The following is a 22,078-nucleotide window of genomic DNA, read 5'->3' as shown; positions in this document are numbered from 1 at the left end:
CCCACTCCCCCACCCCTGGGTGCCCCACTCCCCCACCCCTGGGTGCCTCACTCCCCCACCCCTTGGGTGCCTCACTCCCCCACCCCTGGGTGCCTCACTCCCCCACCCCTGGTGTGCTCCACTCCCCCACCCCTGGGTGCCTCACTCCCCCACCCCTGGGTGCCTCACTCCCCCATCCCTGGGTTAATTGCAACCCCCACCCCTGGGTGCCTCACTCCCCCATCCCTGGGTTAATTGCAACCCCCACCCCTGGGTGCCTCACTCCCCCATCCCTGGGTGCCTCACTCCCCCACCCCTGGGTGCCTCACTCCCCCATCCCTGGGTGCCTCACTCCCCCACCCCTGGGTGCATCTCTCACCAGCTGCGCTGATCCGGCTTCCGCGTCTGTCTCCAGCCGCACCCGTAGCCAATCTCCGCACCGTGCCGCTCCGCCAATCGACGCACCACGCTGCCGCCCATTGGGTCGCCGCTCCACCAATCAGCTCCGCACTCCCGCCCATTGGATCGCCGCTCCATCAATCAACGCCGCACTGCCGGCCCATTGGGCCGCCGCTCCACCAATCCGCGCCGTCGCCCATTGGGCCGCCGCTCCACCAATCAGCGCCGGACGCGCTGACGCCGAGCAACACCGGGAAAGCTCGCGGGGGGGGGGAAGGCAAAGGGGGAGCAAGAAGGGGGGGGGCAAAAGGGAAGGCAAGGGTGGGGGGGTCAATGGGGGAAGGGTGCGGCGAAGGGTGGGGGCAAGAGGGGGAAGGGTGGGGGCAAGAGATGGGGCAAGGGTGGGGGCAAGGGTGGGGCAAGGGTGGGGGCAAGGGGTGGGGGCAAGGGTGGGGGCAAGAGATGGGGCAAGGGTGGGGGCAAGAGTGACAATAGACAATAGGTGCAGGAGGGGGCCATTCAGCCCTTCGAGCCAGCACCGCCATTCAATGCGATCATGGCTGATCACTCTCAATCAGTACCCCGTTCCTGCCTTCTCCCCGTACCCCCTCACTCCGCTATCCTTAAGAGCTCTATCCAGCTCGCTCTTGAAAGCATCCAACGAACTGGCCTCCACTGCCTTCTGAGGCAGAGAATTCCACACCTTCACCACTCTCTGACTGAAAAAGTTCTTCCTCATCTCAGTTCTAAATGGCCTACCCCTTATTCTTAAACTGTGGCCCCTTGTTCTGGACTCCCCCACATTGGGAACATGTTTCCTGCCTCTAATGTGTCCAATCCCCTAATTATCTTATATGTTTCAATAAGATCCCCCCTCATCCTTCTAAATTCCAGTGTATACAAGCCTAATTGCTCCAGCCTTTCAACATACGACAGTCCCGCCATTCCGGGAATTAACCTAGTGAAACCTACGCGGCACGCCCTCAATAGCAAGAATATCCTTCCTCAAATTTGGAGACCAAAACTGCACACAGTACTCCAGGTGCGGTCTAACCAGGGTCCGGTACAACTGTAGAAAGACCTCTTTGCTCCTATACTCAACTCCTCTTGTTACGAAGGCCAACATTCCATTGGCTTTCTTCACTGCCTGCTGTACCTGCATGCTTCCTTTCAGTGACTGATGCACTAGGACACCCAGATCTCGTTGAACATCCCCTCTTCCTAACTTGACACCATTCAGATAATAATCTGCCTTTCCTATTCTTACTTCCAAAGTGAATAACCTCACACTTATCTACATTAAACTGCATCTGCCATGTATCCGCCCATTCACACAACCTGTCCAAGTCACCCTGCAGCCTTATTGCATCTTCCTCACAATTCACACTACCCCCCAACTTAGTATCAGCTTAGTGGGGGGATAGGGGGGCAAGACTGGGAGAAGGGTGGGAGAAGGGGGGGCAAGAGTGGGGGGAGGGGGGGGCAAGAGGGGGGGAAGGGTGGGGGCAATGGGCAGAGATTGCAAGAAACAAGACAATCACACAGATTACAAATAACAACACAATGAGAGTTGACAGATGAGATATATTCTGCATGTTTACGGTATCATCACACATACTGTTCCCCCACAACACTGATCACACTACGAGAGCAGAGCGGACGGCGGGATTTGCCTAATAAAATGGTGGCCGTCACGCTCGGTTGTGGACTACACTACACTACACAAGACAATACAATACAATATCTTTATTGTCATTGTACAAGTACAACGAGATTAAGAATGCTACTTCCATATCGATGCTATAAAATAAATAAATCACGGCAAAACAACAACAACAACAAAGGGAGGGGAAAAAGAAGGAAATAAGGTAAAGTGCAAAAAAGGTTCATGCAGGGTCAGTTGTGCCAGATGACCCTGGGGCAGAGACAGATCATGGGGGGGCTCTCAGCAGGACTGATTCAGAGCAGCTGTAGCTCTAGGGGTGAAGCTGTTTCTTAGTCTGGAGGTGCGGGCGTAGAAGGCCTTGTAACGTCTGCCAGATGGAAGTGGTTCAAACAGACGGTGGCATGGGAGTGTGGAGCCCTAATTGCATTAGGTGTTAGGGTTAGGTACACTTCAGTACAGGCGATTTCCACCGAGTGGTTCACTTGCTCTAGTATCTTGCCCTCACTCACTCCCCACACACTCACTCACTCACTCCCCACACACACACCCCACTCCCCACTCACCCCCACTCACTCACCCACCCCCCACTCACTCCCCATTCACTCACTCACTGTCCACTCACTCACCCACTCCCCACTCACACACACCCCCCCATCACTCACTCCCCATCACTCGCCCCCCTCACTCACCCCCCCACCACTCACCCACCCCCACTCACACACTCACCCCCACCCACCACTCACTCACAACACCCCACACCACTCACCCACACCCACCACCACATCACCACCACACACACCACCCCACCCACCACCACCCACACCACCCACTCACCCCACACACTCACCCCCCACACCCCACACCACACTCACACCCACACCCCCCTCACCACTCCACCCCACTCACACTCACCCCACCACCACCCACCACCACACACTCACACCCCACCCCCCTCACTCACCCTCACTCCCCCCACACACTCACCCACACCCCACACACCACCACCCATCACTCACTCACTCACTCCCCCCCAACACTCACCCACTCCCCACTCACTCCCCTCTCACACTCCCCCCTCACTCACTCCCCCACTTCACTCCCACCCCTCACTCATTCCCCCCACACTCACTCACCATCCACTCCCCCCACTCACTCACTCACTCCCCACCACTCACTCACTCCCCACCTCACTTACTCCACTCGCTCACACACACTCACATCACTCCACCCTCACTCACTCACCACTCCCACACACATCACATCCCCCACTCACTCCACTCCCCCCTCACTCACTCAATCCCCCTCACTCATCAATCAACTCCCCCACATCACTCACTCCCCACTCACTCACTCCCCACTCACTCACTCACTCACTCACCCTCACTCCCACACCCGACTCATTCACCCCCCACTCCACTCCCCTCACTCACCAACCCCCCTCCCCCACACACTCCCCCCCCACTCACTCACTCCCCCCCTCACTCACCCCCCACACTCTCCCTCCTTCACACCCCCCCACCCCCCTCCTCACTCCCCACCGACTCCCTCCCACACCCCCCCTCCACACACTCCCCCCTCACTCACCCCCCCCAAACAACCCCCTTCACACTCCCCTCCACACTCACCCCCCCAAACTCATTCCCTCCCTCCCTCCCCCTCCCCCCCACACACACACACCACCCCCACACACTCCCCCCCACACGCTCCCCGCTCTACACTCCCTCTCCTTCACTCCCTCCCCTTCACTCCCCCTCCCCTCTCCCACCCCATACGCACACCCTCCCTCACAACCCCTCACTCCTGACACACATCCCCCTCCCCACTCACTCCATCCCTCACTACCGCCTCCCTCATCCCCCTCCTCACTCCCCCCACTCCCCTTACCCCACCCATTCCGTCCCCCCCCATCCCCCTCACGCATTACCGCTCCACTCACTCCCCCTCACTCTCCCACTGCTCCCCCCTAACTCTCCCACTGCCCCCCCTCTCCCCCTCACTCTCCCACTGCTCCCCCCTCTCCCCCATTCACTCTCCCCCATTAACTCTACCCCCCTGACTCTTCCATTGCTCCCCCCTCTCCCCCATTCACTCTACCCCCTCACTCTCCCACTGCTCTCCCCCATTCACACTACCCCCTCACTGCCCCCTCACTCTCCCACTGCTCTCCCCCATTCACACTACCCCCTCACTGCCCCCTCACTCTCACACTGCTCCGCCTCACTCTCTCCCCTCCTCACTCTCTCCCCTCACCCCCCCCCCCCCCCCCCCGCGCAATCTCTCCCCTCACTCCGCGAAGGTGTTAAGCAAAACGATCGCTGAGCCTGCGCTTGGTCTCGTCGATGTAGAGAAGTTGACACCTGGAACGGCGGATACTGTAGATGATGTTGGTGAGTGTGGGGACCATATTGCATGGCTAAACCCTGGCCTGTCCCAGGATGGCACAATGCTCCCTGTGCCTGTGCCACCCAGCGGGCAGTGAATCACTAACTCCACACAACATCCCCGCCACTCCGCCCACAGCTCTCCTGCCTCCAAATGGGTCTTGACAGAGAGCGGGAATAGTGCCAGCAATCCCGTTAAAACACACCCAAGGTCACGGCTGCAGTCTGTAAACCACAGAGGATCCCATTAAACCACTCGGCGGGAAGTGCAGGTGCTGCTTTACACAACATGCCAGAGCAGCTCAGTAGGACAGGCAGCATCTCTGGGTCGGAATAGCAATGCTTTATTGTCACACGTGACTGGGCAGAGTGAGATCCTGTGCTTGCAGACACAACCTGTACAAATAGCAGCCGCCTCCAGCGCTGACAACGTTACAAAGCACCGGCTCCCCCTTTTGTCCCCACCCCCCCCCCCCAACAGGTCCTCCCTCGCTGGGCCCCCATCCCCTATTGTCCCCCCATTGTCCATTGACCCCTCCACCCCCCATTGACCCCTCCACCCTCCCATTGACCCCTCCACCCCCCATTGACCCCTCCACCCCCCATTGACCCCTCCACCCCCCATTGACCCCTCCATCCCCCATTGACCCCTTCAAGATTCAAGAGATTCAATCAAGATTCAAGATATCTTTATTTGTCATCCAAAAAAACAAGTTTTTTGGACGAAATTTAGTCACCCACAGTCCAATAATAAAAGCAATAAAACAAGCAAATTACACAACCCCACCCAACGCACGAAAAAAGAAACATCCATCACAGTGAGTCTCCTCCAGTCCCCTCCTCACTGTGATGGAAGGCCAGAATGTCATGTCCCTTCCCCTGCCGTCTTCTCCCGCGGTCAGGCTGGTGTCGTTGCCACGTTCCAGGCCAAAGTTGCAGCATTGGAAGTTGTGGAGAGAAGTGCTGGAGAAAGCATCACCCAGAGACCACCCCATGGTGGCCACCCATGGTCACCCCTAGACCACCCATGGTCACCACTAGACCACCCATGGTCACCCAGAGACCACCCATGGTCACCCCTAGACCACCCATGGTCACCCCTAGACCACCCATGGTCACCACTAGACCACCCATGGTCACCACTAGACCACCCATGGTCACCCCTGATCACCCCTAGACCACCCATGGTCACCCAGAGACCACCCATGGTCACCCCTAGACCACCCATGGTCACCCAGAGACCACCCATGGTCACCCCTAGACCACCCATGGTCACCCAGAGACCACCCATGGTCACCCCTAGACCACCCATGGTCACCCAGAGACCACCCATGGTCACCCCTAGACCACCCATGGTCACCCCTGATCACCCATGGTCACCCCTGATCACCGACACGCCACAACTGACAGCAACGACTGGGAGGAGGATATATATTTTATTTGTGCCGCTTATCGCAGTGATGACAGATCAGCCACCCCCACCCCCTCTCCCCCATCACCCCCTCCCCGACCCCCACTGCCCCGTCACCCCCTCTCCCCTTGACCCAGGGCAGTGGGGGTCGTGACCCATGGTTGGGGGGGTTCGTGACCCAGGGCGTGGGGGAGTCGTGACCAATGGTTGGGGGGTCGTTACCCAGGATGGGGGGGTCATGACCCAGAGCAGTGGGGGCCGTGACCCAGGGTGGTAGGGGTCATGAGCCAGGGTGGGGGGCGTGACCCAGGGCGGGGGGGGGGGTCGTGAGCTGGGGTCCTGTCACCAGCGGCCGGGGTCCTGGTCCAGGGGGTCCTGGGCCAGGGCGGGGGTCTCGCCGCTGCCCTGGGCTGTGGCAGGGCTGGGCAGGGCTTGGAGCCGGGGCTGCAGGTGCTGGAGGTGAGCGAGGCGGCCCTGCAGGGTGGGCAGCTGGAGGAGGGGGTGAGGCCGGAGGCAGAGGGCGTGGGTCGCAGCATCCTGCAGGAAGGGCAGCAGCGGCTCCAGGCTGTAGAGGTTGCGGGTCTGGACTCCGAGTCCGGCCATGCTGCCCGCCAGGCCGCCCAGCTGGTGGGCCAGTGTCCTGACCCGGCTCTGGTGCCCCTCCAGCCCCCGCTGCCCCTCCCGCAGCTCCAGCCTCGCCTCTACCCGTGCCCGCAACGCCACCTCCAGCCGGCCCGCCAGCCCCTGTAACGCACACAGATGCCCATCCAACCGCTGCCCCAGCCGCTCCGCGTCCTCCCGGCTCCGGCTCAACTCCCCCTGGGCAGTCTCTGCCCGCTCCTCCTGCTCCACCAACAGCTGCCGCTCACGCTCAAACGCCACCGCCATCGGGATCCCTGGGGGAGAGAGAGAGGGGGGCAGGGGGTGAGGGTGAGGACCAGAGCGCCCACACACAGGCTAACCCCAGCCCAGACCCACCCCCCACACACCCACCCCCCACACCCCCCCACCCCCCACACACACCCACCCCCCACACACACCCACCCCCCACACACACCCACCCCCCACACACACACACCCCCCACACACACCCACCCCCCACACACACCCACCCCCCACACACACCCACCCCCCACACACACCCACCCCCCACACACAGGCTAACCCCAGCCCAGACCCACCCCCCACACACCCACCCCCCCACCCCCCACACACACCCACCCCCCACACACAGGCTAACCCCAGCCCAGACCCATCCCCCACACCCCCACACACACCCACCCCCCACACACACCCACCCCCCACACACACCCACCCCCCACACACCCCACCCACCCCAAACACACACCCCACCCACCCCAAACACACACCCCACCCACCCCAAACACACACCCCACCCACCCCAAACACACACCCCACCCACCCCAAACACACACCCCACCCACCCCACCCACCCCAAACACACACCCCACCCACCCCACCCACCCCAAACACACACCCCACCCACCCCCCCCACCCCAAACACACACCCCACCCACCCCAAACACACACCCCACCCACCCCAAACACTCACCCCACCCACCCCAAGCACACACCCCACCCATCCAAACACACACCCCACCCACCCCAAACACACACCCCACCCACCCCAAACACACACCCCACCCACCCCAAACACACACCCCACCCACCCCAAACACACACCCCACCCACCCCAAACACACACCCCACCCACCCCACCCACCCCAAACACACACCCCACCCACCCCACCCACCCCAAACACACACCCTACCCACCCCACCCACCCAAACACACACCCCACCCACCCCACCCACCCCAAACACACACCCCACCCACCCCACCCACCCCAAACACACACCCCACCCACCCCACCCACCCCAAACACACACCCCACCCACCCCACCCACCCCAAACACACACCCCACCCACCCCAAACACACACCCCACCCACCCCACCCACCCCAAACACACACCCCACCCACCCCACCCACCCCAAACACACACCCCACCCACTCCACCCACCCCAAACACACACCCCACCCACCCCAAACACACACTCCACCCACCCCACCCACCCCAAACACACACCCCACCCACCCCACCCACCCCAAACACACACACCCCAAACACACACCCCACCCACCCCACCCACCCCAAACACACCCACCCCAAACACACACCCCACCCACCCCACCCACCCCAAACACACCCACCACAAACACACACCCCACCCACCCCAAACACACCCACCCCAAACACACACCCCACCCACCCCACCCACCCCAAACACACCCACCCCAAACACACACCCCACCCACCCCAAACACACACCCCACCCACCCCAAACACACACCCACCCACCCCAAACACACACCCCACCCACCCCACCCACCCCAAACACACCCACCCCAAACACACACCCCACCCACCCCAAACACACACCCCACCCACCCCAAACACACCCACCCCAAACACACACCCCACCCACCCCACCCACCCCAAACACACCCACCCCAAACACACACCCCACCCACCCCAAACACACACCCCAAACACACACCCCACCCACCCCAAACACACACCCCACCCACCCCAAACACACACCCCACCCACCCCAAACACACACACCCCACCCACCCCAAACACACACCCCACCCACCCCAAACACACACACCCCACCCACCCCAAACACACACCCCACCCACCCCAAACACACCCACCCCAAACACACACCCCACCCACCCCAAACACACACCCCCCCACCCCAAACACACACCCCACCCACCCCAAACACACCACCCCACCCACCCCAAACACACACCCCACCCACCCCAAACACACACCCCACCCACCCCAAACACACACCCCACCCACCCCAAACACACACACCCCCACCCCCAAACACACACACCCCCCACCCCAAACACACACCCCACCCACCCCAAACACACACCCCACCCACCCCAAACACACACCCCACCCACCCCAAACACACACCCCACCCACCCCAAACACACACCCCACCCACCCCAAACACACACCCCACCCACCCCAAACACACACCCCACCCACCCCAAACACACACCCCACCCACCTCACCCACCCCAAACACACACCCCACCCACCCCAAGCACACACCCCACCCACCCCAAACACACACCCCACCCACCCCAAACACACACCCCACCCACCCCAAACACACACCCCACCCACCCCAAACACACACCCCACCCACCCCAAACACACACCCCACCCACCCCAAACACACACACCCCCACCCACCCCACACACCCCAAACACACACCCCCACCCACCCCACCCACCCCAAACACACACCCCCACCCACCCCACCCACCCCAAACACACACCCCACCCACCCCACCCACCCCAAACACACACCCCACCCACCCCACCCACCCCAAACACACACCCACCCCACCCCACCCACCCCAAACACACACCCCACCCACCCCACCCACCCCAAACACACACCCCACCCACCCCAAACACACACCCCACCCACCCCACCCACACACCCCACCCACCCCACCCACCCCAAACACACACCCCACCCACCCCACCCACCCCAAACACACACCCCACCACCCCAAACACACACCCCACCCACCCCACCCACCCCAAACACACACCCCACCCACCCCAAACACACACCCCACCCACCCCACCCACCCAAACACACACACCCCAAACACACACCCCACCCACCCACCCACCCCAAACACACCACCCCAAACACACACCCCACCCACCCCACCCACCCCAAACACACCCACCACAAACACACACCCCACCCAACCCACCACCCAAACACACCCACCCCAAACACACACCCCACCCACCCCACCCACCCCCAAACACACCCACCCCAAACACACACCCCACCCACCCCAAACACACACCCCACCCACCCCAAACACACCCACCCCAAACACACACCCCACCCACCCCACCCACCCCAAACACACCCACCCCAAACACACACCCACCCCACCCCAAACACACACCCCAAACACACACCCCACCCACCCCAAACACACACCCCACCCACCCCAAACACACACCCCACCCACCCCAAACACACACACACCCCACCCACCCCAAACACACACCCCACCCACCCCAAACACACACACCCCACCCACCCCAAACACACACCCCACCCACCCCAAACACACCCACCCCAAACACACACCCCACCCACCCCAAACACACACCCCCCCACCCCAAACACACACCCCACCCACCCCAAACACACACCCCACCCACCCCAAACACACACCCCACCCACCCCAAACACACACCCCACCCACCCCAAACACACACCCCACCCACCCCAAACACACACACCCCCACCCCAAACACACACACCCCCACCCCAAACACACACCCCACCCACCCCAAACACACACCCCACCCACCCCAAACACACACCCCACCCACCCCAAACACACACCCCACCCACCCCAAACACACACCCCACCCACCCCAAACACACACCCCACCCACCCCAAACACACACCCCACCCACCCCAAACACACACCCCACCCACCTCACCCACCCCAAACACACACCCCACCCACCCCAAGCACCACACCCCACCCACCCCAAACACACACCCCACCCACCCCAAACACACACCCCACCCACCCAAACACACACCCCACCCACCCCAACACCACACCCCACCCCACCCCAACCCACACACCCCACCCACCCCAAACACACACCCCACCCACCCCACACACCCCCACACACACCACCCACCCCACCCACCCCACACACACACCCACCCACCCACCCACCCCAAACACACACCCCACCCACCCCACCCACCCAACACACACCCCACCCACCCACCCACCCCAAACACACACCCCACCCACCCCACCCACCCCACCCAACACCACACCCCACCCACCCCACCCACCCCCAAACACACACCCCCACCCACCCCAAACACACACCCCACCCACCCCACCCACACACCCCACCCACCCCACCCACCCCAAACACACACCCCCACCCACCCCACCCACCCCAAACCACACCCCCACCCACCCCAAACCACACACCCCACCCACCCCACCCACCCCAAACACACACCCCACCCACCCCAAACACACACCCCACCCACCCCACCCACCCCAAACACACACACCCCAAACACACACCCCACCCACCCCCACCCCACCCCCAAACACACCCACCCCAAACACACACCCCACCCACCCCACCCACCCCAAACACACCCACCACAAACCACACACCCCACCCAACCCACCCACCCCAAACACACCCACCCCAAACACACACCCCACCCACCCCACCCACCCCAAACACACCCACCCCAAACACACACCCCACCCACCCCAAACACACACCCCACCCACCCCAAACACACACCCCACCCACCCCAAACACACACCCCACCCACCCCACCCACCCCAAACACACACCCCACCCACCCCAAACACACACCCCACCCACCCCAAACACACCCACCCCAAACACACACCCCACCCACCCCACCCACCCCAAACACACCCACCCCAAACACACACCCCACCCACCCCAAACACACACCCCAAACACACACCCCACCCACCCCAAACACACACCCCACCCACCCCAAACACACACCCCACCCACCCCAAACACACACACCCCACCCACCCCAAACACACACCCCACCCACCCCAAACACACACACACCCACCCACCCCAAACACACACCCCACCCACCCCAAACACACCCACCCCAAACACACACCCCACCCACCCCAAACACACACACCCCCACCCCAAACACACACCCCACCCACCCCAAACACACACCCCACCCACCCCAAACACACACCCCACCCACCCCCAAACACACACCCCACCCACCCCAAACACACACACCCCCACCCCAACACACACACCCCCCACCCAAACACACACCCCACCCACCCAAACACACACCCCCACCCACCCCAAAACACACACCCCACCCACCCCAAACACACACCCCACCCACCCCAAACACACACCCCACCACCCCAAACACACACTCCACCCACCCCAAACACACACCCACCCACCCCAAACACACACCCACCCACCCCACCCACCCCAAACACACACCCACCCACCCCAACACACACCCCACCCACCCCAAACACACACCCCACCCACCCCAAACACACACCCCCACCCACCCCAAACACACACCCCACCCACCCCAAACACACACCACACCCACCCCAAACACACACACCCCCACCCCAAACACACACCCCACCCACCCCAAACACCACCCCACCCACCCCAAACACACACCCCACCCACCCCAAACACACACCCCACCCACCCAGAACACACACACCCCACCCCAAACACACACACCACCCCACCCCAAACACACACCCCACCCACCCCAAACACACACCCCACCCACCCCAAACACACACCCACCCACCCCAAACACACACCCCACCCACCCCAAACACACACCCCACCCACCCCACCACCCAAAACACACACCACCCACCCCAACACACACCCCACCACCCCAACACACACCACCCACCCACCCCACCCACCCCAAACACACACCCCACCCACCCCAAACACACACCCCCACCCACCCCAAACACACACCCCACCCACCCCAAACACACAACCCACCCCACCCCAAACACACACCCCACCCACCCCAAACACACACCCACCCACCCCACCCACCCCAAACACACACCCCACCCACCCACCCACCCCAAACACACACCCACCCACCCCACCCACCCCAAACACACACCCCACCCACCCCAAACACACACCCCACCCACCCCAAACACACACCCCACCCACCCCAAGCACACACCCCACCCACCCCAAACACACACCCCACCCACCTCAAACACACACCCCACCCACCCCAAACACACCCCACCCACCCCAAACACACACCCCACCCACCCCAAACACACACCCCACCCACCCCAAACACACACCCCACCCACCCCACCCACCCCAAACACACACCCCACCCACCCCACCCACCCCAAACACACACCCCACCCACCCCACCCACCCCAAACACACACCCCACCCACCCCACCCACCCCAAACACACACCCACCCCACCCCCCACCCACCCCAAACACACACCCCACCCACCCCAAACACACACCCCACCCACCCCACCCACCCCAACACAAACCCCACCCACCCCAAACACACACCCCACCCACCCCAAACACACACCCCCACCCACCCCAAGCACACACCCCCACCCACCCCAAACACACACCCCACCCACCTCAAACACACACCCCACCCACCCCAAACACACACCCCACCCACCCCAAACACACACCCCACCCACCCCAAACACACACCCCACCCACCCCACCCACCCCAACACACACCCCACCCACCCCACCCACCCCAAACACACACCCCCACCCACCCCACCCACCCCAAACACACACCCCACCCACCCCCCAAACACACACCCCCACCCACCCCACCCACCCCAAACACACACCCCACCCACCCCAAACACACACCCCACCCACCCCACCCACCCCAAACACACACCCCACCCCACCCCAAACACACACCCCACCCACCCCACCCACCCCAAACACACACCCCACCCACCCCACCCACCCCAAACACACACCCCACCCACCCCACCCACCCCAAACACACACACCCCAAACACACACCCCACCCACCCCACCCACCCCAACCACACCCACCCCAAACACACACCCCACCCACCCCACCCACCCCAAACACACCCACCCACCCCAAACACACACCCCCCACCCCACCACCCCAACACACCCACCCCAAACACACACCCACCCACCCCACCCACCCCAAACACACCCACCCAACACACACCCCACCCACCCCAAACACACACCCCACCCACCCCACCCACCCCAAACACACCCACCCCAACACACACCCCACCCACCCCAAACACACACCCCACCCACCCCAAACACACCCACCCACACACCCCACCCACCCCACCCACCCCAAACACACCCACCCCAACCACACACCCCACCCACCCCAAACCCACACCCCAAACACACACCCACCCACCCCAAACACACACCCCACCCACCCCAAACACACACCCCACCCACCCCAAACACACACACCGACCCCAAACACACACCCCCCACCCCAAACACCCACACCCCAAACACACCCACAACCATCCCAAACACACCCACACCACCCCAACCACACACACCCCAAACACACACCCCACCCACCCCAAACACACACACCCCCACCCCCAACACACACCCCCCACCCCAAACACCCCACACCCACCCCAACACACCCACAACCAACCCAAACACACCCACACCCACCCCAAACACACCCACCCCCACCCCAAACACACCCATCCCAACACACCCCCACCCCACCCCAAACACACACACACACCCCAAACACACCCACCCCAAACACACACCCCCACCCCAAACACACCCACCCCAAACAGCACACCCCACCCCAAACACACCCACCCCAAACACACACACACACCCCAAACACACCCACCCCAAACACACTCCCCACCCCCACCCCAAACACACCCACTCCCCACCCCAAACACACCCACCCCAAACACACACCCCCACCCCACCCAAACACACCCACCCCCACCCCAAACACACCCACCCCAAACACACACACACACCCACCCCAAACACACACACACACCCCAAACACACCCACCCCAAACACACACCCCACCCCCACCCCAAACACACCCCACCCCCACCCCAAACACACCCACCCAAAACACACCCACACCCACCCCAAACACACACCCCCACCACCCAAACACACCCACCCCAAACACACCCCCCACCCCAAACACACACCCCACCCACCCCAAACACACCCCCCCACCACAAACACACACCCCCACCCACCCCAAACACACCCAATCCCAAACACTCCCTCACCCCAAACACACACCCACACCCACCCCAAAACACAACCCACCCCAAACACACACCCCCACCCACCCAAAACACACACCCCAAACACACACCCCTACCCCAAACACACACCCCCACCCACCCACAACACACCCACCCCAAACACACACCCCCACCACCCAAAACACACACCCCCAAACACACACACCCTACCCCAAACACACCCACCCCAAACACACACACCCCACCCAACACACACACCCCAAACACACACACCCCACCCAAACACACCCACCCCAAACACACACACCCCACCCCAACACACACACACCCCAAACACACACACCCCACCCCAAACACACACACCCCAAACACACACACCCCACCCCCAAACACACACACCCCAAACACACACACCCCACCCCCAAACACACACACCCCAAACACACACACCCCACCCCAAACACACACACCCCAAACACACACACCCCCACCCCAAACACACACACCCCAAACACACACACCCCAAACACACACACCCCACCCCAAACACACACCACACCCACCCCAAACACACCCACTCCCAAACACACACACCCCACCCCAAACACACACACCCCACCCCCAAACACACCCACCCCAAACACACACACCCCACCCAAACACACCCACCCCAAACACACACACCCCACCCCAAACACACCCACCCCAAACACACACACCCCACCCAAACACACCCACCCCAAACACACACACCCCACCCCAAACACACCCCACCCCAAACACACACACCCACCCACCCCAAACACACACACCCCACCCCAAACACACACACCCCACCCACCCCAAACACACACGCCCACCCACCCCAAACACACACGCCCCACCCACCCCAAACACACACCACACCCACCAAACACCCCCCCACCCACCCACCCCCCCCACCCACCCCAAACACACACGCCCCACCCACCCCAAACACACACGCCCCACCCACCCAAACACACACGACACCCACCCCCACCCCAAACACACCTACCCCAAACACACACACCCCACCCACCCCAAACACACACACCGACCCCAAACACACACACCGACCCCAAACACACACACCCCCACCCCAAACACCCCCCCCCACCCACCCCAAACACACACACCCCAAACACACCCCCCACCCACCCCAAATACACCCACAACAAATCCCAAACACACACACACCCACCGCAAACACACCCACCCCACCCCAAACACACCCACCCCAAACACACCCCCACCCACCCCAAACACACACACACACCCCAAACACACCCACCCCAAACACACACCCCCACCCCAACACACACACACCCCAAACACCCACCACCCAAACATACACTCCCATCCCAAACACTCCCACCCCACCCCAAACACACCCACCCCCACCCCAAACACACCCACCCAAACACACCCACACCCACCACAAACACACCCACCCCAAACACACCCCCCCACCCAAACACACCCACCCCAAACACACACACCCCACCCCAAACACCCCCCCACCCACACCCACCCCCCCCACCCACCCCAAACACACACGCCCCCACCCACCCCAAACACACACACCCCACCCCAAACACCCCCCCCACCCACCCAACACCCCCCCCACCCACCCCAAACACACACGCCCCACCCACCCCAAACACACACGCCCCACCCCACCCCAAACACACACACACCCACCCCCACCCCAAACACACCTACCCCAAACACACACCCCACCCACCCCAAACACACACACCGACCCCAAACACACACACCGACCCCAAACACACACCCCCCACCCCAAACACCCCCCCCCACCCACCCCAAACACACACACCCCAAACACACCCCCCACCCACCCCCAAATACACCCACAACCATCCCAAACACACACACACCCACCGCAAACACACCCACCCCCACCCCAAACACACCCACCCCAAACACACCCCCCACCCACCCCAAACACACACACACACCCCAAACACACCCACCCCAAACACACACCCCCACCCCAAACACACACACACCCCAAAACACACCCACCCCAAACATACACTCCCATCCCAAACACTCCCACCCCCACCCCAAACACACCCACCCCCACCCCAAACACACCCACCCAAAACACACCCACACCCACCACAAACACACCCACCCCAAACACACCCCCCCACCCCAAACACACCCACCAGCCACCCACACCCCCACCCCACCCCCAAACACCCCCCCTCACCCACCCCAAACACACACCCCCACCCACCCCAAACACACACACCCACCCCAAACACACACGCCCCACACACCCCAAACACACCCCACCCACCCCAAACACCCCCCCCACCCACCCCAAACACACACCCCCACCCACCCCAAACACACACCCCCACCCACGCCCAAACACACACACCCCACCCCACCCCCAAACACACACACCCCACACACACCCCCACCCCAAACAACACCACACCCACCCCAAACACACACACCACACCCAAACACACCCCCCACCCAAACATCCCCACCCCCAAACACACACACCCACCCACCGCCAAACACACAACCCACCCCAAACACACCCCCACCCACCTCAAACACACACACCCACCCCAAACACACACCCCACCAAAACACTCCCACCACCCAAACACACACCCACCCACCCCAAAACACACCCACCCAAACACACACCCCACCCACCCAAACACACCCACCCCAAACACACACCCCCCACCCACCCCAAACACACACACCCCCACCCCACCCCAAACACACCCACCCCAAACACACACACCCCACCCCAAACACATACCCCCACCCCAAACACACACCCCACCCACCCCAAACACACACACCCCCACCCCACACACCCCACCCCAAACACACACCCCCCACACACCCCAAACACACACCCCCACCCGAAACACACACCCCAACCCACCCAAAACACACCCACCCCAAACACACCCACCCCAAACCACACACACCCCACCCCAAACACACACCCCCACCCACCCCAAACACACCCCCCCCACCCGAAACACATACCCCCACCCACCACAAACACACACCCCCACCCCAAACACACACACCCCATCCCAAACACACACCCCCACCAACCCCAAACACACACACCCCACCCCACCGCAAACACACCCACCCCAAACACACACCCCCCACCGAAACTCACACCCCACCCACCCAAACACACCCACCTCAAACACACCCACCCCAAACACACACACCCCACCCCAAACACACACCCCCACCCACACCAAACACACACCCCCACCCCAAACACACACCCCACTCACCCCAAACACACCCACCCCAAACACACACACCCACCCACCCCAAACACACACCCCCACACACCCCAAACACACACCCCCACCCCACAAACACACACACCCACGCCAAACACACACCCCCATCCACCCAAACACCACCCACCCCAAACACACACCCCCACCCACCCCAAACACACACCCCCACCCACCAAACACACACCCCGCACCCAAACACCCCCACAACCCCAAACACCCCCCACCCCAAACACATATCCCCAAACACACACCCCCACCCACCCCAAACACACACACCCACCCCAAACACACAACCCCACCACCCCAAACACACACCCACCACCCCAAACACACACCCCCACCCACAGCAAACACACCCCACCCCAAACACACACCCCACCCACCCAAAACACACCCACCCCCAAACACACACCCCCACCCACCCCAAACACACCCACCCCCAAACACACACCCCCCACCCACCCCAAAACACACACCCCAAACACACACTCCACCACCCCAAACACACACACCCACACCCCACCCCAAACACACCCACCCCAAACACACACACCCCACCCCAAACACACACCCCCACCACCCCAAACACACACACCCCCACCCACCACAAACACACCCACCCCAAACACACAAACCCCACCCAAACACACACCCCAACACACACCCCCACACGAAACACAAACCCCCAAACACCCACCCACCCCAAACACACATCCCCCACCCCAAACACACATCCCCCACCCCAAACACACACTCCACCCACCCAAAACACACCCACCCCAAACACACACCCCCACCCACCCCAAACACACCCACCCCAATCACACACCCCCACCCACCCCAAACACACACACCCCAAACACACACCCCACCCACCACAAACACACACACCACACCCCACCCCAAACACACCCACCCCAAACACACACACCCCACCCCAAACACACACCCCCACCCACCCAAACACACACCCCCCCCACCCCACCACAAACACCCCCACCCCAAACACACACCCCCACCCACCCCAACACACACCCCCCACCCGAAACACAAACCCCCACCCACCCAAAACACACCCACCCCCAACACACCCACCCCAAACACACACCCCCCACCCCAAAAACACACCCCCACCCACCCCAAACACACCCACCCCAAACACACACCCCCACCCACGCCCAAACACACACCCGAAACACACACCCCACCCACCCAAAACACACCCACCCCAAACACACAACCCCACCCCAAACACACCCCCCACCCCAAACACACACCCCCCACCCGAAACACACACCCCCACCCACCCCAAACACACACCTACCCCAAACACACACACCCCCACCCAAACACACACTCCCCACCCCAAACACACACCCCACCCCAAACACACACCCTCACCCACCCAAATACACACACCCCTACCCCACCCCAAACACACCACCCCAAACACACACACCCCACCCCAAACACCCACCGAAACACACACCCCCACCCACCCCAAACACACACCCACCCGAAACACACACCCCCACCCACCCCAAACACACACCGCCCCAACCGAAACACACACCCCACCCACCCAAAACACCCACCCAAACACACACACCCCACCCCAAACATACACCCCCACCCACCCCAAACACACCCACCCCAAACACACACCCCCACCACCCAAACACACACCCGAAACACACACCCCCCACCCACCCAAAACACACCCACCCCAAACACACACACCCCACCCCAAACACATCCCCCACCCCAAACACACAACCCCCCCACCCCGAAACACACACCCCCACCCACCCCAAACACACCTACCCCAAACACACACCCCCACCCAAACACACACCCCCCACCCCAAACACACACACCCCCACCCAAACACACACCCTCACCCACCCCAATACACACACCCCTACCCCACCCCAAACACACCCACCCCAAACACACACACCCCACCCCAAACACACCCCCACCCAAACACACACCCCTACCCACCCCAAACACACACCCCCCACCCGAAACCACACACCCCACCCACCCCAAACACACCCACCCCAACACACACCCCCACCCCAAACACACACCCCCCACCCCAAACACACACCCCACCCCCAAACACACATCCCCACCCCAAACACACCCACCCCAAACACACACCCCCACCCCAAACACACCCCCCCCAACCACCCCAAACACACATCCCCCACCCCAAACACACATCCCCACCCCAAACACACACCCCCACCCCAAACACACACACACACCCACCCACCCCAAACACACACACCCACCCGAAACACACACCCCCACCCACCCCAAACACACACACCCACCCGCAAACACACACACCCACCCACCCCAAACACACACACCCACCCCAAACACACACCCCACCCACCCCAAACACACACTGCCACCCCAAACACACCCACCCCCAAACACACCCCCCAACCACCCCAAACACACCCACCCCAAACACACCCCCCACCATCGGGATCCTTGGGGAGAGAGGGGGGCAGGGGGTGAGGGCCAGAGCGCCCACTCACAACCTAACACCACCCACCCACCCACCCACTCACCCACCCACCCACCCACCCACCCACCCCACCCACCCAAATTCACACCCCCCCACCCGAAACACACCCACCCACCCACCCACCCACCCACCCACTCACCCACCCACTCACCCACCCACCCACTCCAAACACACCCCCCACCCAAAACACACCCACCCACCCCAAACACACACACCCACCCCAACACACACACACCCACCCACCCCAACACACACACACACCCACCCACCCACTCCAAACACACCCCCCACCCAAACACACACCCACCCACCCCAACACACACACACCCACCCCAACACACACACACACCCACCCACCCCAACACACACACACACCCCACCCACAACACACCCACCCCAACACACACACACCCACCCCAACACACACACACACCCACACCCCAAACACACCCACCCATTCCAACACACACCTACCACCCCAAACACACACACCACACACCCCAACACACACTCACCCACACACCCCAAACACACACACCCACCCCAAACACACCTACCCACCCCAAACACACACACCCCAACACACACACACCCACACCCCAACACACACACCACACCCCAAACACACACACCTACATCCAAACACACCCACCCCACCCCAAACACACCCACCCACCCTAAACACACACACACCCACACCCCAAACACACACACCCACACCCCAAACACACCCACCCCAACACACACACACCCACACACCCGAAACACACCCAAACACACCCACCCACCTAAACAAACACACACCCACTGACCCACCCACCCACCCCAAACACACCCACCCACCCCAAACACACCTCCCACCCCAAACACCCCCCCACCCCAAACACACCCACCCACCCCAACACACCCACCCACCCCAACACACACACACCCACCCCAAACACACACACACCCACACCCCAAACACACCCACCCACCCCAAACACACCTACCCACCCCAAACACACACACCCACACACCCCAACACACACACACACCCACACACCCAAACACACACACCCACCCCAAACACACCTACCCACCCCAAACACACACACCCCAACACACACACACCCACACACCCCAACACGACACACACACACCACACACCCCAAACACACCCACCCCAACACACACACACCCACACCCCAAACACACCCACCCACCCCAACACACACACACACCCACCCCAAACACACACACCCACACCCCAAACACACACACCCACATCCCAAACACACCCACCCACACCCCAAACACACCCACCCACCCTAAACACACACACACCACACCCCAAA

The 22,078-nt window shown here is 62.1% G+C and overlaps 1 protein-coding gene across 6 annotated transcripts in view; it reads right to left on the bottom strand.

Moving 5' to 3' along the window:
* LOC144596430 (uncharacterized) overlaps positions 1–22,078 on the bottom strand; it is a 336,471-nt gene that overhangs the window by 20,866 nt on the left and 293,527 nt on the right. For 3 of the 6 annotated variants that reach the window (XM_078404660.1, XM_078404661.1, XM_078404659.1), the window contains exon 1: positions 359–410. The exons of 1 other annotated variant lie outside the window; for it this stretch is intronic. The gene's annotated coding sequence lies outside the window, so the exon portion shown is untranslated. Of the gene's footprint in view, positions 1–358; positions 411–22,078 lie in introns of those variants that run through there. 2 more of the 6 variants (XM_078404662.1, XM_078404663.1) reach the window with 2 other exon arrangements.

This window comes from Rhinoraja longicauda, chromosome 9 (assembly GCF_053455715.1).
Source record: "Rhinoraja longicauda isolate Sanriku21f chromosome 9, sRhiLon1.1, whole genome shotgun sequence".
Classification (NCBI taxonomy): domain Eukaryota; kingdom Metazoa; phylum Chordata; class Chondrichthyes; order Rajiformes; family Arhynchobatidae; genus Rhinoraja; species Rhinoraja longicauda.
Note: the sequence above shows the minus strand (reverse complement) of the source record. Positions and strands in the feature narration are given on the sequence as shown.